This window comes from Chamaea fasciata, unplaced genomic scaffold (genome assembly GCF_029207755.1).
Source record: "Chamaea fasciata isolate MVZ Bird 193981 ecotype frontalis unplaced genomic scaffold, bChaFas1.0.hap1 SCAF_338, whole genome shotgun sequence".
Taxonomy (NCBI): Eukaryota; Metazoa; Chordata; class Aves; order Passeriformes; family Sylviidae; genus Chamaea; species Chamaea fasciata.
Genome location: NW_027094423.1, coordinates 42,192 through 57,330, shown reverse-complemented (window position 1 = coordinate 57,330; position 15,139 = coordinate 42,192). Strand labels below are relative to the sequence as shown.

At 57.0% G+C, this 15,139-nt stretch overlaps 2 long non-coding RNA genes across 4 annotated transcripts; both read right to left on the bottom strand.

Annotated features, from left to right (window-relative positions):
* Positions 1–1,049: 1,049 nt before the first annotated feature.
* On the bottom strand, positions 1,050–4,598 carry LOC136305244 (uncharacterized). Of its 2 annotated transcripts, XR_010725190.1 has the most exons (8): positions 4,003–4,598; positions 3,883–3,924; positions 3,653–3,792; positions 3,466–3,544; positions 3,283–3,388; positions 2,290–2,368; positions 1,455–1,677; positions 1,050–1,293 (listed from the first exon to the last, which is right to left on the bottom strand). It is a non-coding gene; the product is annotated as an uncharacterized lncRNA (long non-coding RNA). The 2 variants fall into 2 exon arrangements; XR_010725189.1 differs by lacking the exons at positions 3,283–3,388; positions 3,466–3,544; positions 3,653–3,792; positions 3,883–3,924; positions 4,003–4,598 and having other exon boundaries at positions 2,290–2,857.
* Positions 4,599–5,903: 1,305 nt separating this feature from the next.
* Positions 5,904–8,763, bottom strand: LOC136305243 (uncharacterized). 2 transcript variants are annotated; one of them, XR_010725188.1, is made up of 6 exons: positions 7,853–8,763; positions 7,655–7,772; positions 6,554–6,729; positions 6,400–6,454; positions 6,267–6,309; positions 5,904–6,068 (listed from the first exon to the last, which is right to left on the bottom strand). It is a non-coding gene; the product is annotated as an uncharacterized lncRNA (long non-coding RNA). The 2 variants fall into 2 exon arrangements; XR_010725187.1 differs by having other exon boundaries at positions 6,554–7,772.
* Between the last annotated feature and the right edge of the window lie 6,376 nt (positions 8,764–15,139).

Genomic DNA, 15,139 nt, shown 5'->3' with positions numbered 1-15,139 from the left:
CAGCAGCTGCTTTTGGTGCACACTGAAGCTTCTCTAGGCTTGTTTCAACGCTCTGCAGCAGTTAAGAGAGTACCACCTATTTAGGGGATACTGTAAAAGCTTTAGCTTTTCTAGAGATTTTCTCACCCCTTAAAACTGTATTTTATATTTCTATTTTTGTTACTTATATTTTTCTATTTTTGTATTTATTTAATTTGTGTTGACTTGTTTATTTTTTAAACTATATGAATTCATTTACCTAACACATCAGAACCACAATGAATTAAAATTAAATTAGCCTCGTTTTCTAAGGGGTAAAGATTTAATTTTTATTTAATAATGTTGGTATGTTTTCTCTGTCATTGTTTTTTCTTGGGGGGCAGTGTTTGTAGGGGCTTTTGTTTTGGTTTTTGTTTTTCTGTTTGCTTTGTTTTGGAGTTCTTTGTTAATAAACAAAGAGGTTCAGAGAGGCACAAAATAAAATGTCAACTTTGTTTTATTGCTACCTCTGAAATACAACTCGACACCAAGTTATTGCTGGTAATACTGTGTATGGGTAGAATGAGACCTGTTAAGGGGTTGAAAGGAAAAAAGTGGCAGCATGGTGCTGAATAGCTCCTGCTTTACCAACATGAATTTGGTAAATTTCCTTGGAAATGTGCCCTACAATGTACAAAAACTCCAATTAGGATGGAAAACTGGAAAAAAAAATATATTCTCTTACTAGAATCAGAGAGAGAAAAAACATCAAATAAAAGGAAGAAATAACATCTAAATCCCAGCTTGCCTGGAAAACAAGCTTAGGCATTTCTAACACTGCAAACTTTTGGAACAGTCATCAAGTTGGTGGAAGTTCATGGAACAAATTTAAATCTGCTTCCTCTGCTCTAATTTTAAAGGGAAGTGGAAATTCAACAGGTCCAGCTACTCCTATCCAAGAATGATCTGTGTTTTGTGGGAGTAACAATGCAAAGAAACTCGAATCTTACTTGTATTTGACATCGGAAACTCTCAGCAGAGTTGGGAAGTTTCAGTGGAACAAAAGCACCACACTTCCTGCAATAACAAAATTGGACTCGGCAAGTCAGGAATTTTATTTACACATCCACGGACAAGGAGGGGGATGACACCAGGAATACACTCCAGCTGAAAGCAAGGATTTATTGGAAAAGGCAGGAAATCAAACTGACAGTCTCTGTCCAGTTATGGCCAGGCAATTATCCAGGAGTCAGAAAGAAAAGTGGGAACCTTGGACTGGGATAAGGCCTTCCAGTGGCTTCACTTCCTACTGGCTCTCTCCTTTTCGCCAACTACCTGCAAGAGGAAAAGCAACAGGAATAAAGTCTCAAACAGGATGGCCTTGGTCCAGGCAGACTGAAATGCAGCTCCCAGGGAGGGAGGCCAGGCTGTGCCTCGGGGAGCTCCGGGAATCTGGGATTGCCCGTGGGATTAAAGGGCTGGAGAAGCACACCCACCTGCCAGGTTCAGTGCTGGGACAGAGCAAGGCCGGGGCTCGGGGGCAGCAGTCAGAGCTGGGACTGCAGGAGAACACCCCAAACCCGGGTTAAACATCCGGCATGACACGCAGCACGCTCCGGGAGAAACTCGGGTGGGAGAAGCCCCGGGATGCTCCACGTTCCTTGCCCTTGGCAGCTGTGCCAGGGCCTCCCTCAGAATGCTGACCTCACCGTGCAGCTCCTACAAAATAGGAGAACTTATGGGAATCGCCCAGCAATCCATGGACTTCCAGTTATTAAGAACCACAGCTGCAGCGAAAGGTGTACAAACTCTACTGCAAACCAGTAGGTCTGAGGAGACGCAGGGATTTATTCCAGAGGTGGCATGTTGGTGTTACTACTTTAAGCTCCTGCCGCTAGAACATATTTGTACAATAAAAACATTATTGAGGCAGCTAAATTAAAATTAGATTTTTTACAGTAAAGTCAGCCAAAAAAGAGAGTCTCAAAATTAAGATATAGGCCGCACAGTTATTTAAAAAAAAAGTTCTCATTCATGAGCATAACCTGCCAGCCTCTCATGTTTTCAGTCCTTACCATTTATTTTTACCAAGGTGATGATTAAAACCGTGTAAAAAGCTCAAAAAAAAAAAAATCCAGGACAAGGCAGGTGTTTTCCCAAGTACCCCCAGTGTGGAGCTGTGTCAGCCACAAGTGTTTGCTCCCTCAGCCCAGCCCGGAGCAGGCTCCAGCTGCTGCCCAGGGGGGTTACCAAGGGACTCACTTGTTTCAAGCTGTAAATGCAGGTGGCCTGCACTGGAGTGCCAAAAAATGTGAAATATGTGACTCTCACCTTGAATAGCGATCGATCTTCTCAGGGGAGCCCCTCACCCAGGATGGGGGGCTCCGCCACGGATTTCATCCCTCTGCATCTGAAAGAAAGTTGGGACAAAAGTCAGAGTGCTGCAGGATACCTTGACAGCTCCACACATCTTGTGGCAATCTAGGAATACCCTCTATAGTCTAACTACACCCCACATCACAAATTTCAAGCCCCCGGCACTATTACCCTCGTACCCCTACACCCAGACTAAGCAGCAAGGCAGAGCAGCTCCCGGCCAAACACACACCAACACCCGTGACACAGCACAGGACAAACGAGGGGACACAACAGGGACAGAAAACTCTGGGCAAGAAGAATGACCCTGAGGGTCCAGAGAACTCGGAATGAGATGACCTAGGTAAGATGGAAGGTGAGCTGGCCAGGCTCAGAGAACCCTGCAGGAACAAGATGCCATCGGGATGACTTATCCCAAGAAATGCAGAGATGGATGCCCGAGAATCCTACAGTCAGAATCCTCTACCTGCCTTTGCATTCTCACAAGACCTAACCCGCCGGAATGGATCAGGGCGGTGCACGGCTGTCAGTACAGCTCAGAACAAGACCTGAAAAGGCATCGGACTGGATGCTTGTGAAGAGAGATGGATTCTGATGAGTGTCCGAGCAGCTGAGACAAAGGCACCTGGCTGAGGAGCACAGAGATCAGAAATGCTAAGACTGATGCCAGGGGTTTTGATAGGCCCCTCAAAGGGCTAAGTGAAAAGACAGCACACACAAGACACCCAAAGGACAGAGAGCACAACAGACAAGTGACACAACACACACCAGGACTGCTCTGCCCGGCACACCTCGGCACTCTGATCCAGAATGAGACCTTCCCTTGATGTAGCCTAAGGGGTCACATCTTGGACATCCCTGTCACCAAAAATGACTCAAAAAATCCCTCCCACTGGCCCCTGATCCCACACCCCGCTTTCAAGCCCTCCCTGGCTCCGAGCCCTCCACTTATCTCTCGGACGTCTAGGGAGGTGAATCCACGCTGGGTGGCAAAGAAGGCCGCCTCTCCCTCAGGGAAATTCCTGCTGCTGCTGGGCTGTTGTCTCCTACACAGCTACAATAAAGAAAACCAAACATCAAAGCATAATCTTAGCAGCACATCAGCCAGAAACCAGCAATTCTGCTACTCACTGTCTCCTAAGCTTGCCTGTGTCCTCGGCCCCGTGCTTCAGCTGCGCTCAGAGGCCAACGCCAGCGTCGCAGGGTCTGCCTGGGTAAAGAGCAGACAAGGTGACGTGGCAGCGCTGGAACTTGAGGGGACCATCCCTCCTTCTCCTCCCTGACTCACCTCAACTCCTCGCCCGTTATCCAAGCCTACCTGGATGGGGCCTTCACAAGGAGAAGATCAAGGCTCCATCACAGACTCCTGGAATGCTCCCGGAGGGCTCACGGGTGAGGTGACCCGGGTCTGTCGTCCGGTTGGTGAGAGGGGAGCTCGGCCTCCTGCGAGTGGACTCCCTAAAACGCACAATAACGGAGGCTTAGAGTTGCACCAGCGAGTGAGGCTTGAACAATAGCAACTGCTTCTGTCCACCCATCACTGCTCACCTCGCCCACGTCAGCTTGACTGCTGAGATCCGGCTTTACCACCTAAAAATAAAGACAAAGAACAGAGCTGTAACACAGCCATCATTTACACCTCCCCTGCAAACACAAACAGGGACTGACCTTCTCAGGGGAGCCCCTCACCCAGGATGGGGGGCTCTGCCACGGATTTCATCCACCTGCATCTGAAAGAAAGTTGGGACAAAAGTCAGAGTGCTGCAGGATACCTTGACAGCTCCACACATCTTGTGGCAATCTAGGAATACCCTCGACAGTCTAACTACACCCCACATCCCCACATCACAAAATGCAAGTCCCCGGGACTCATCCTATTACTTCTACACCCAGACTGAGCAGCAAGGCAGAGCAGCTCCCAGCCAAACACACACCAACACCCATGACACAGCACAGGAAAAACGAGGGGACACAACAGGGACAGAAAACTCTGGGCAAGAAGAATGACCCTGAGGGTCCAGAGAACTCAGAATGAGATGACCTAGGTAAGATGGATGGTGAGCTGGCCAGGCTCAGAGAACCCTGCAGGAACAAGATGCCATCGGGATGACTTATCCCAAGAAACGCAGAGATGGATGCCCGAGAATCCTACGGTCAGAATCCTCTACCTGCCTTTGCATTCTCACAAGACCTAACCCGCCGGAATGGATCAGGGCGGTGCACGGCTGTCAGTACAGCTCAGAACAAGACCTGAAAAGGCATCGGACTGGATGCTTGTGAAGAGAGATGGATTCTGATGAGTGTCCGAGCAGCTGAGACAAAGGCACCTGGCTGAGGAGCACAGAGATCAGAAATGCTAAGACTGATGCCAGAGGTTTTGACAGGCCCCTCAAAGGACGAAAGGAAAAGACAAGACACCCAAAAGACACAGAGTGCACAAGAGACACAACACACCCTGGGACTGCTCTGCCCTGCACACCTCAGCCCTGTGATTCAGAATGAGACTTTCCCTTCATGTAGCCTAAGGGGTCACATCTGGGACATCCCCATCTCCAAACCCGACTGAAAAAATCCCTCCCGGTGACCCCTGCCCTGGCACCCTGCTTTCATCCCCTCCCTAGTTCCGAGCCCTCCACTTATCTCTCAGACGTCTGGGAAGGTGAATCCACGCTGGGTGCTAAAGAAGGCCGCCTCTCCCTCAGGGAAATTCCTGCTGTCGCTGGGCTGCTGTCTCCTAGTCAGCTACAATAAAGAAAACCAAACATCAAAGCATAATCTTAGCTGCACATCAGCCAAAAACCAGCAGCTCTGCTATTCACCGTCTCTTAAGCAGGACCGGGTCCTCGGGCCCCGTGTGTGCTTCAGCTGAGCTCGGAGGCTGACGCTCGCAGCGCCAAAGCCTTAGAGGCATTACTGGCACTGAGCCCACCCACCGTGGCCTCTATTAGGGGTGTGAGCATCCCCGGTTAGAGCAGGACAGGAACGCAGGGTGGACATCCCCGGTGAACCTCAACCCTGTGGACTCTGCCCCACCACTGTCACTTCCTGCCTGGCCCTAGCTTAGGGTTACTGCCTGCACCTCTCAGGACTTCTGGCATTGTCTAGCATTAAGATTGCTGCCTGCACCTGCTCTCAGGGAAACAGTGTTGGCAGCAGCGCTGTGAGGGCCGGGATACCTGTACTCTGACTTGTATCCTAGGCTATACCCCCGATTTTCACTGTGTGTTCTCTAGACCTCGAGTCCTTTACTTCTCAAGCCCTCCTTCAGCCTCTGTGTGCCACTGTAAACTCCCCCTGCTGAACCCTACTAACCCTACGCCTTGCAACTAGCATTGCTCCTAATCAGGACGCTCCTGGGCCAGGAATCCCCTGCTGCAGCCTAACCCTGTGGACTCTAAAAGAAGGCCAATAATGTGAAGCTCCCTAGAACATGGAGATGGGTCAGAACTGCCCCGCCCAGCAAAGGCTCTGGTGAAGCTGAGGAGAAACCCTCACCCTTTACTTTTGAAGGGACCACCCCACTAGGGCCTTCTCTTCTAAGGTAACTTTAAATCACCTCCCGGGACTGAAAAGGTTTTTTCCCTTCTCCTGACCACCAGCCCCAACACTTAGCTTTTGGAACACGAGTGGAATGTCCGTCCTCGACAGAACGTTCTCAGCATCTCAGACATGTTCTCAGCATCCGCTTTGGGGCTACCGTATCCAGACTTTGTCTCCGCACCTCCTCGCGCTACCTAGGATCACAAAACAGGAAATGTGACTATCCCCCTCCAGAAGAGTAATCCCCAGGGCTCCTCTGCACCGCTGCCCCAGCTCCCCCTCAGATCTTCACTCCGCTCCAGAGGCTGACAGGAGTGGACCCAGCAAAAGGAAAAAGTAAATGCTGAGCGCATCGCTCACCTATGGGTCACCCTGCCTAAAGGGCAACTCACCGGCTCTCTCTATTCCTTAGCACGCCTGGGACAGCAGTGGCACCTGCAAAGAAACAAAAGAAGCAAAAAATCATGCTGAGTTACTGTGAAACAGCAACCTCCCCAGTCTGACTGAAGCATGCCACAAGTATACCTTAATGCTGCACCCATCTGGCCTCTGGGGCCAGCACATCTGGCAAGGGGACAACCTAAAGTAAAAAAAAAAAAGAACAGTGAATGCTTAGAGTTGCACCAGCAAGTGAGACTTGAACAATAGCAACTGCTTCTGTCCACCAGTCACTGCTCACCTTGCCCACGTCAGCTTGACTGCTGAGATCCAGCTCCACCTCTGGGAATTCCTTGCTGTCACCAGACTGCTGTCTCTTAGTCAGGTACCATAGAGAAAACCAAATGCTTATGTACAATCTCAGCAGATCTGTTGGCCGGTCAGTGAGGGGGTCTCCCTGTAATACCAGTGGACCACCTAAAACACACAAACAATAATGGAGGCTTACAGCTGCACCAGAAACACCACTACCCTGACCACACAAATACAAGAATACTAGAAAAGAAAAAACAAAAAATAATGCAGCAAAAAAAGCCAGCTCTTATTACTATAAGTCCAACTACCAAATATAATAAAAATAACCCCCATGTCCAATCCCCTCAAAAAAACTTCAAAATATATACCCGCAACCCCCTCAATCCTAAAACTAAAAGATCCATTCAACTATAAACAGCATCTCCCAAATTTTCCATAATTATAGAACACACACTAAAACCAAACAAGCTAAATAAATAAATCCCTGTAATACAATAAACAATAATTGAATTATAAATATTAGAAAACCCTAATAAATTAGCTACATCACACTACCCCAAACCCATCAAAACAAATACTACACACTCACCATAATAAAAACCACCACCAAAAAAATAAAAACCTCCTTTACATCTCACACTACAGCCAATTACACCATTGTAAACCTTAGAAAACACACCCTCAAAAAACACTGTATCTCACCAAAAACAATTCAACAGAACTCAGTTCAAAAATACTCTGACCGACATGTAAACTACAAAACCTAACACGAAAAAGAAACCATATCTCTCACCATACACCATCTACAAACAAGATAAAGCTACACAATAAATCATTCAAAGCCACTAAACAGAAAAAATAACCCTACCCAACTTGAATCCCTACATATCACACACAAAACCCCAATACCACGTATCAGAAGTCTAGCAAAAAAAGCTACTTAAATTAATTCTACCTCAAATACAAACAACCCCTCCAACAAAGTTATCCTCACTCAAAAACCAAATTACACATAACATCAAAAATCAGACAAAACACTACACGCCACCCAAGAGCATAATACTTAATAAAAACCACATAGAAATACCACAACTCATTAAAAATCCAGGTGGAAAGTTTTCTTCAGTTTGAATACTGACAACCACAGAAGAAGAGTTTCTTCACTGAATTTGAACTCCTTTTCTCTCCATAACTCCTTTTATTTCCTGGGAGCACCACAGAGAAATTAGTAAGACAAAGCTGCAAAGAAAAAAAAAATCTCCCCTACAAACCCATGCTGGCTTACCTGCTACTGCTGTCCGGCACAAAGAAACCCCCCACATCCACGTGCTCCTGCAGGCGCTGTAAGAAGCTTTCCCACCACCGCAGAAACCACGCTGAGCTCCTCACGGCCCGATGCCAAAGTGAACTCGGGCTCCTCTATTAAACCGCCCCCGGCTAGAACCGGCCCCTCATTATCCTTTACAGCTCACACTTGTGGCGGCTCTGCTGCCCTCCTCATCCTGACGGTCACACCTGGGGCTGCTCTGTCTCCTCACCATCCTGTGACAGCTCTCACCTGCAGCTGCTGCCAGTCCGAGTGTCGGGGCAGGGGAAGAGGGGACTTGTGCTCATCCCCGGAGAATTCGTTGTCCGCACCTGGCGCGCTGGGGCACCGGGCTTTCCTTGATAGGGATAACGACCCCTCTTCTCCTGCACGTGCCCAAGGCTGAAACTGGGATTCCACCTCCTAAATTCCGTATGTGTGAGGGTCATAATCCCCAAGGAAATGCCCCCGCAATCGTTACCCTCCATTTACAATTTTTCCTTTGGAATCGTTGCTAACTTGTCTTTCTGTGCAAGGGTTCCAAACGTTTATTGGGAGTTCAGTAGCCGGGTTGGCTTTTTTATAACTTAGCTGACAATCCCAGGCTAAATCCAAACACCCAGAGATACAGGGAAATATGGAGACAGTTTATAAATACTGCCCACCTCTGACCCTGAATTCTTCATCGCACATCCTCGGAGCAGATTTACTCCATCCTTTCTTCCCAGCAGCACCTCTCCAGCACAAATCTCACTTCTCACACCTGTTTCTTCCCACAAACCAAACAGAAATCTACTACAGGGCGAGGCGGGGAGGGGCAAGGCCGGTCTCGGCGCAGAGCCCCCGGGCCCTCAGGGCGGGCCGGGGGGACCGGAGCAGAGCCCGGGCCGGGTTGGAGCCGGAGCCGGTCTGAGGGCGGAGGCCCCGGGCCCTCAGCGCGGGCCGGGGGGCGGGCGCGATTCCCGGGGCCCGCTGTCCAATCAGCACTGCCGATGCCTCAGCGAGCCCGCCAATCGCGGGGATTCAAAAGGGTGGCGGAAGTAGCTGCTGCTCTATGGGCTCGGTGAGGAACGCCCCGGTGGGGTCCCGGCGCCGTGCACTTGGGACCCGCCCCGCGCCCCTGAAGCCGCGCCCCCGGTACTGCCCGGCCCCGGCTGCCTCCGGGCCCCGCCTCACAGAGCCCCGGCTCCGCCCCGGCTCCGCCCCGACCCCGCCCCGGCTCCGCCCCTGCTCCACCCCGAGCCCGCCCCGGCTCCGCCCCGAGCCCGCACCGGTTCCGCCCAGAGCCCGCCCCGGCTCCGCCCCTGCTCCGCCCCGAGCCCGCCCCGGCTCCGCCCCGAGCCCGCCCCGGCTCCGCCCCGAGCCCGCCCCGGCTCCGCCCCGAGCCCGCCCCGGCTCCGCCCCGGCTCCGCCCAAAGCCCGCCCCGGCTCTGTCCCGAGCCCGCCCCGCCTCCGCCCCGAGCCCGCCCCGGCTCCGCCCCGAGCCCGCCCCGGCGCCCCGCGCTGCCCGGGATGGGGGCGGGACCATCGCCCGCGGCCCCGCCCCGCCCCTCGAAGCTGAGCCGAGCCGAGGTTGCTCGCGGCCCTGCGAGGAGCCAGGCGGGGCCGGGAATGGGAGCGGGCGTTCTGGTTCGGGTCCTGTCAGTGTCGGCTGCGGCTCCCGAGCGGTGCGGCCCCCCTCGGCGGGCGGGCTGTGGGTCTCGGGGCCTGAGGACCGGGCTGGCGTTGCGGTCGGGATCGGGACCGGGATCGCTGCGGGCGGCAGGAGCCGATCCTGCTCCGCCTGCAGCCGGAGCTGCGCTGGAGTCGTGGCGGGGCTCTGGGCACGGGAGGACGGCGGCGGCGATTTCCTCTGATAACCTCTGATATCGACCCCCCCACAGCATCATTGATCCCCACCCGAGTGTCACTGACCCCCCCCCATGTCATTGATGCCCCCCCAATATTCCATTGATCTTCCCTCAGCGTCGCTGACCCCCCCCAAAATTCCATTGATCCCCTCCACTTGATCCCGCCCTTTTTCTCCCCTCACGTTTCCAGCCCTTTTTCTCCCCTCACGTTTCCCGCCCTTTTTCGTGGGGAACCACCCCTGAGGGGTCCTGTGGAAGGATTCTGGAGGTCCGAGGGGTGAATTTGGGGTTTGGAGGGAGGTTTTGGGGGGTCCCAGGGATGGATTTGGGGGTTTTTGGGGGTCCAAGGGATGGATTTGGGGGTCCCGGGGTGGATCTGGGGTCCTGGGGAGGTTTTGGGGGGTCCCAGGGGTGGATTTGGGGTTCATGGGGAGGGGTTTGGGGGTTTTTTGGGGCCTCAGGGGTGAATTTGGGGTCCGGGGAGAGGTTTTGGGGTTTTTTTGGGGACCCAGGGGTGAATTTGGGGTCTGGGGAGGGGTTTTTGGGGGTTCCTCACCTGCAGGGCGTCGCGGGGGTGGCAGGGGGAGGGGGCAGAGGGGGGGGCCCAGCGCCCACCCCCCCTTGGGCTTCAGGAGGGCGTCGATGAGACCGAAACAGCTCGGGGGGGGGGGTCAAAAACGAGGGGGGGGGCACGGGCTGGAACCCCCCAGTGCCCCCCAAACCACCCCCAGGGCCCCCCCCGACCTCCAGGAGCCCGCAAAACCCTCCTCAGGTTCCTTTGATGCCTCAAATGGGCCGCCCAAACCTCCCGAAGATCCCCCAAAAACACCCAAAGCAGCCCCCAGGACTCCCCCCAGGCCCCCCAAAACCCCCCAAACCCCTCCAGGACAACTCGGGACCCCCAGGACCCCCCAAAATCCGCCCCCCCCTCCCCCTGAGGCCTCATTTGACCCGCTCCACGTTGCGGACAGGCACCAGCTGATCAAGCCACAAGCACCAGCACCTGCGGGACTGGGATGGACTGGGAGCACTGGGAGGGTCGTCAGAGAGAACTGGGATGGACGGGGAGTGGACTGGGATGAACTGGCAGGTGTGTGGGGGTCGATGGTGGGCACAAGGTGCCTTACTGGTCTATACTGGGATGGGTCTATTGGCCCCAGGGGAGGGGGTGTGGCCACACTGGTCCAGACTGGGAGGGGTGTCACCATGGCGCCAGAGGCGGAGTCGAGGATCCGGGCGAGGCAGGGACACCTAGGGGACAGCCAGGGCACCCCAGAAACACCTAAGGGACAGCCAGGGCACCCCCAGGGACACCTAAGGGACAGCCAGGGGACCCCCAGAAACACCCAGGGCACCCCCAGGGCCCCCCAGAGGACAGCCAGGGCATCCCAGTGACACCAGAGCACCCCCAGGGACACCTATGAGACAGCCAGGGCACCCCAGGGACAGCCAGGGCCCCCACAGGGACACCTATGGGACAGCCAGGGCCCCCGCAGGGACACCCAGGGAACCCCCAGGGACACCTAGGGGACAGCCACGGCCTCCCCAGGGACACCCAGGGCACCCCCAGGGATACCTAGGGGACAGCCAGGGCACCACCACGGACACCTAAAGGACAGCCTGGGCACCCCAGGGACAGCCAGGGCACCATAGGGACACCTAGAAGACAGCCAGGGCCCCCACAGGGACAGCCAGGGACCCCCAAGGGACAGAGAAGGCACCCCCAGGGACACGTAGGGTACAGCCAGGGCAACCCCAGGGACAGCCACGGCCACACCAGGGGCAGCCAGGGCCGCCCCAGGGAGAGCCAGAGCATCCCCAGGGCACCGCCACGGACACCAAGGAAACCCCCAGGGACAGATAGAGGACACCCAGGTAACCCCAGGGACACCTAGGGGACAGCAAGGGCACCTCAGGGACAGCCAGGGCACCCCCAGGGACACCTAGGGGATAGCCAGGGCACCCTAGGGACTCCCTGGCCACGCCAGGGACAGCCAGGGCACCCCCAGAGACACCAGGGCTCCCCCAGGGACACCTAGAGGACAGCCAGGGCACCCCCAGGGACACCTAGGGCACCCCAAGGGACACCTAGGAGGCAGCCAGGGCACCCCCAGGGACACCCAGGGCACCCCCAGGGAAACTTAGGGGACACCCAGGGCACCCCCAGGGACATCCAGGGCACCCCCAGGGACATCTAGGGGACAGCAAGGGCCCCCCAGAGACAGCCAGGGCACCCCCTAGGGACACCTAGAGGACACCCAGGGAACCCCCAGGGACACGTAGGGGACAGCCAGGGCAGCCCCAAAGACACTTAGGGGACAGCAAGGGCACCCCAGGGTCAGCCAAGGCCCCCACAGGGACACCTAGGGGACAGCCAGGGCCCCCGATGGGACACCCAGGGAACCCCCAGGGACACCGAGGGGACAGCCAGGGCCCCGACAGGGACACCCAGGGCACCCCCAGGGACACCAAGGGGACAGCCAGGGCACCCCCAGGGACACCTAAAGGACAGCCAGGGCACCCCCAGGGACAGCCAGGGCCCCCCAAGGGACAGACAAGGCACCCCTACGGACAGCTAAGGGACAGCCATGGCACCCCCAGGGAAAGACAAGGGACCCCCAGGGACACCTAGGATATAGCCAGGGCCGCCCAGGGACAGCCAGGGCCCCGCAGGGGACAGCTGGGGCACCCCCAGGGAGACCTAAGGGACAGCCAGGGCACCCCAGTGACTCCAGAGCACCCCCAGTGACACCTATGGAACAGCCAGGGCACCCCAGGGACAGCCAGAGCCCCCACAGGGACACCCAGGGAACCCCCAGGGACAACTAGGGGACAGCCTCGGCCCCCTCAGGGACAGCCAGGGCACCCCCAGGGACACCTAGGGGACAGCCAGAGTACCCCCAGGGACACCTAGGGGACAGCCAGGGCACCCTAGGGATACCTAGGGGACAGCAAGGCACCCCAGGGACAGTCAGGGCCCCCGCAGGGACACCCAGGGAACCCCCAGGGTCACCTAGGGGACAGCCACGGCCCCCCCAGGGACAGACAAGGCACCCCCAAGGACAGACAAGGCACACCCAGGGACACCTAGGGGACAGCCAGGGCACCCCAGGGACACCAGAGCACCCCCAGGGACACTTAGGGGACAGCCAGGGCCCTCCCAGGGACAGACAAGGCACCCCTAGGGACACCTATGGGACAGCCAGGGACCCCCAGGGACAGCCAGGGCACCCCCAGGGACACCTAGGGGACAGCCACGGCACCCCAGGGACGCCTTGGGGACAGCAAGGCACCCCAAGGACACCTAGGGGACAGCCAGGGCACCCCAGGGACACTCAGGGCACCCCAGGGACACCTAGGGGACATCAAGGGCACCCCAGGGAAAGCCAGGGCACCCCAGGGACACCTAGGGGACAGCCAGGGACCCCCAGGGACAGCCAGGGCACCCCCAGGGACTCCAGGGCATCCCCAGGGACACCTAGGGGACAGCCAGGGCACCCCCAGGTACAGCCAGGGGACAGCCAGGGCCCCCCCAGAGGTTGAAGGGGCCCCCCCGCTCCAAACCCAGCACGGATGCCTGCGTTGCGGCCCCCCAAAAACCCATGGCCTCCCCCCGAGCTGATATCGACCCCCCCACAGCATCATTGATCCCCACCCGAGTGTCACTGACCCCCCCAATGTCATTGATGCCCCCCCAATATTCCATTGATCCTTCCTCAGCGTCGCTGACCCCCCCCAAAATTCCATTGATCCCCTCCACTTGATCCCGCCCTTTTTCTCCCCTCACGTTTCCCGCACTTTTTCGTGGGGAACGACCCCTGAGGGGTCCTGTGGAAGGATTCTGGAGGTCCGAGGGGTGAATTTGGGGTTTGGAGGGAGGTTTTGGGGGGTCCCAGGGATGGATTTGGGGGTTTTTGGGGGTCCAAGGGATGGATTTGGGGGTCCCGGGGTGGATCTGGGGTCCTGGGGAGGTTTTGGGGGGTCCCAGGGGTGGATTTGGGGTTCATGGGGAGGGGTTTTGGGGGGTTTTTTGGGGCCTCAGGGCTGAATTTGGGGTCCGGGGAGAGGTTTTGGGGGTTTTTTGGGGTCCCAGGGGTGAATTTGGGGTCCGGGGAGGGGTTTTTGGGGGTCCCTCACCTGCAGGGCGTCGCGGGGGTGGCAGGGGGAGGGGGCAGCGGGGGGGGCCCAGCGCCCACCCCCCCTTGGGCTTCAGGAGGGCGTCGATGAGACCGAAACAGCTCGGGGGGGGGGGGGGTCAAAAACGGGGGGGGTCACGGGCTGGAACCCCCCAGTGCCCCCCAAACCACCCCCAGGGCCCCCCCGACCTCCAGGAGCCCACAAAACCCTCCTCAGGTTCCTTTGATGCCTCAAATGGGCCGCCCAAACCTCCCGAAGCCCCTCCAAAAACACCCACAGCAGCCCCTTGAGACTCCCCGCAGACCCCCCAAAACCCCCCAAACCCCTCCAGGACAACTCGGGACCCCCAGGACCCCCCAAAATCCGCCCCCCCCTCCCCGTGAGGCCTCATTTGACCCGCTCCACGTTGCGGACAGGCACCAGCTGATCAACCCACAAGCACCAGCACCTGCGGGACTGGGATGGACTGGGAGCACTGGGAGGGTGATCAGAGGGAACTGGGATGGACGGGGAGTGGACTGGGACGAACTGGCAGGCGTGTGGGGGTCCATGGTGGGCACACGGTGCCTTACTGGTCTATACTGGGATGGGTCTAATGGCCCCAGGGGAGGGGGTGTGGCCACACTGGTCCAGACTGGGAGGGGTGTCACCATGGCGCCAGAGGCGGAGCCGAGGATACGAGCGAGGCAGGGACACCTAGGGGACAGCCAGGGCACCCCCAGGGACACCTAATGGACAGCCAGGGCACCCCAGGGACAGCCAGGGCACCCCAGGGACACCTAGGGGACAGCCAGGGCACCCACAGGGACACCTAAGGAACAGCCAGGGCACCCCCAGGGACACGTATGAGACAGCCAGGGCAGCCCTGGGACACCTAGGGGACAGCCAGGGCAGCCCTGGGACACCTAGGGGACAGCCAGGGCACCCCAGGGACACCTAAAGGAAAGCCTGGGCACCCCAGGGACAGCCAGGGCACCCCAGGGACACCTAGGGGACAGCCAGGGCCCCCCAGGGACACCTAGAAGACAGCCAGGGCCCCCACAGGGACAGCCAGGGCCCCCCAAGAGAAAGACAAGGCACCCCCAGGGACACCTAGGGGACAGCCAGGGCCCCACAGGGACAGCCAGGGCCCCCCAATGGACAGCAAGGGCACCTCCAGGGACACCTAAGGGACAGCCAGGGCACCCCTAGGGACACCTAAACGAAAGCCTGGGTACCCCAGGGACAGCCAGGGCACCCCCAGGGACAGACAAGGTACCCCTAGGGACACATAAGGGAC